The 2,902-nt window shown below is 45.5% G+C and overlaps 1 non-coding gene across 1 annotated transcript; it reads left to right on the top strand.

The window, feature by feature from the left end:
• The first annotated feature begins 2,561 nt into the window (after nt 1–2,561).
• Trnas-uga (transfer RNA serine (anticodon UGA)) lies at nt 2,562–2,636 on the top strand. Its single transcript has one exon. It is a non-coding gene; the product is annotated as a tRNA-Ser (tRNA).
• The last annotated feature ends 266 nt before the right edge of the window (nt 2,637–2,902 follow it).

Below are 2,902 nucleotides of genomic sequence, written 5' to 3'. Positions count from 1 at the left end.
GAAGTGCAGTACATACTGACGAAACTAAAATGAACTCTAACATGGAAATTAAGCGTTTCCGGACACATGTCCACATAACATCTTTTCTTTATTTGTGTGTGAGGAATGTTTCCTGAAAGTTTGGCAGTACCTTTTTGTAACACCCTGTATAAGAAGTGTCTGGCGCAGTTCTTCGAGCGGCTACTGCTGCTACAATGGCGGGTTATCAACATTTAAGTGAGCTTGTACGTGGTGTTATAGTCGGCGCACGAGCGATGAGACACAGCATCTCCGACATAGCGATGAAGTTGGGATTTTCTTGTACGACCATTTCACGAGTGTACCGTAAATATCAGGTATCCGGTAAAAGCCGGCCGGTGTGGCCGTGCGTTTCTAGGCGCTTCAGTCTGGAACCGAGTGACCGCTACGGTGGCAGGTTCGTATCCTGCCTCGGGCATGGATGTGTGTGATGTCCTTAGGTTAGTTAAGTTTAAGTAGTTCTAAATTCTAGGGGACTGATGACCACAGATGTTAAGTCCCATAGTGCTCAGAGCCATTTGAACCATTTTTATCCTTTAAAACAGTAAATGTCCGACACCGCTGCTGCCGGAAAAAGATACTGCGAGAACAGGACCGACGGATCACTGAAGAGAATTGTTCAACGCGACAGAAGAGAAACCCTCCAGAAAACTGGTGCTGATTTCAGTGCTGGACATCAACAAGTGTCAGCGTGCGAACCATTGAACGAAACATTATCGATATGGGCTTTCGCAGCCAAAAGCTCACTAGTGTACCCTTGATGACTGCACTTCACAAAGCCCCGTCAAAACAGACACTGGTCTGTTGATGATTGGAAACATGTTGCCTGGTCAGACGAGTCTCGTTTCAAATTGTATCGAGCGAATGGATATGTAAGGATATGGAGACAGCCTCATGAATCCAAGGAGCCTGCATGTAAACAGGGGACTGTTCAAGCTGATGGAGGCTCTGTAACGGTGAGGGGCGTGTGCAGTTGGAGTGATATGGGGCCTGTGATTCGTCTAGATACACTGACAGGTGACACGTACGTAAGCATCCTGTCTGATCACGTCGATCCATTCATGTCCATTGTGCATTCCGACGGACGTGGGCAATTCCAGCAGGACAATGCGACACCCCACACGTCCAGAATTGCTACAGAGTAGGTGCAGGAACACTCTTCTGAGTTTAAACACTTCCGCTGGCAACCAGACTCCCCAGATACGAGCATTACTAATCATACCTGTGATGCCTTGCAACGTGCTCTTCAGAACAGATATCCTCCCCTCGTACTCTTGAGCATTTATGGACTGTCCTGAAGGACTCATGGTGTCAGTTCCGTCCAGGACTGCTTTAGATATTACTCGAGTCCATGTCACGTCGTGCTGCGGCGCTTCTGCAAGTTCGCCGGAGGAGGAGGAGGGGGAGGGGGGGAGGTGCTACACGATATTAGGTAGGTGTACCAGTTTCTTTGGCTCTTCAATGCAGTTACATATGAGCAACTTTATCTGTACCACATTATATTTAAAAAAAACGTTTTCGCTCCTCCTGTGAAATTTAACAAATGGAGTTCATTGCCTATCTTCGGTATGGCGTTTCCAAACATTGTCGACACAATTTGAGACGTGATATGTCCCATTCAGAATATCAGCTTTTGTTAAAGTTTACGAAGTGTGTTCAGAAAGTAATGGCAATTTTGCATTCGAAATGAATTCGCTGACTGTGAATTCTTTGACATCAGCTGTGTTAAGTACAGATGTGCTTATAGCAAGCGGTCGCATTAATCACTTCGGCTATATGTGCACGCTCCCCGGATCGACCCAAACCTCCATAACCAAACTGTTTACATCCTTTCCCGTAGCCCACTATATTCATCACCTCATCCTCGCATACATTACTAATGAGACTAGAAAGAATCGAGACCAACGTCGGTGCTGGGAGTGTGCGCGGATATCCGATATCGTTAAGGCGACCGCTCGCCATAAGCGGGTAAACCAGGTTCGAGTTTGTATCTACCAAAGAAAAATCATCAGTCAGCCTCAAATTTTTAGAAATTATTTTATTTACAAGGCCAATTTCGGCATCTCATTAACGCTATCTTCATGCCACTATATGTCAAAAACAACGAGTATACATGTAGTAAATGTATAGGTATACCACTAGTTGACATTACAGAAATTGAAGCGTAATAATAAAAGTGCTTAAAATCTATAAAATGCAATATGCAGCTTTAAGGAGAGTACCCGTGCATACAAAGTCACTCGACCTAACGCCATGCGATTTTTTTTCCTTTGGGGCTTCACCAAGGATCGTGTGTACGTGCCTCCGCTAGCAGCAGACCTCCCTGAATTAAGAAACCGAATTGAAGCATCTGTTGCTACAATCACTGATATGAAACTTCCTGGCAGATTAAAACTGTGTGCCGGACCGAGACTCGGACTCGGGACCTTTGCCTTTCGAGGGTAAGTGCTCTACCAACTTCGCAGGAGAGCTTCTGTAAAGTTTGGAAGGTAGGAGACGATGTACTGGCGGAAGTAAAGCTGTGAGGACGGGGCGTGAGTCGTGTTTGGGTAGCTCAGTTGGTAGAGCACTTGCCCGTGAAAGGCAAAGGTCCCGAGTTCGAGTCTCGGTCCGGCACACAGTTTTAATCTGCCAGGTGTCATTACCATCACCTAGTCGAAAGTAATTAAGTATGGTGAGCCATTGTCAACATTGCCCATGAATCGTTAAACATTATAAGCATAGTTTGATACTTGTACACTTTTATTAATGCTTATATTCACCGTCGTCGTCGTAGTCGTCGTAGTCATCATCAGCAATAACACGCACATTCTCATGGTAATACCTGACACTGCCGCTTCGCAGTGAGATTCATTCCTTGTGGATCAAATTGTTTGCTGTATCC

Source organism: Schistocerca serialis, chromosome 2, assembly GCF_023864345.2.
Source record: "Schistocerca serialis cubense isolate TAMUIC-IGC-003099 chromosome 2, iqSchSeri2.2, whole genome shotgun sequence".
In the NCBI taxonomy this organism is placed as follows: Eukaryota; Metazoa; Arthropoda; class Insecta; order Orthoptera; family Acrididae; genus Schistocerca; species Schistocerca serialis.
The sequence above is the reverse complement of the archived record's forward strand: the minus strand, read 5'-3'. Positions and strand labels throughout refer to the sequence as shown.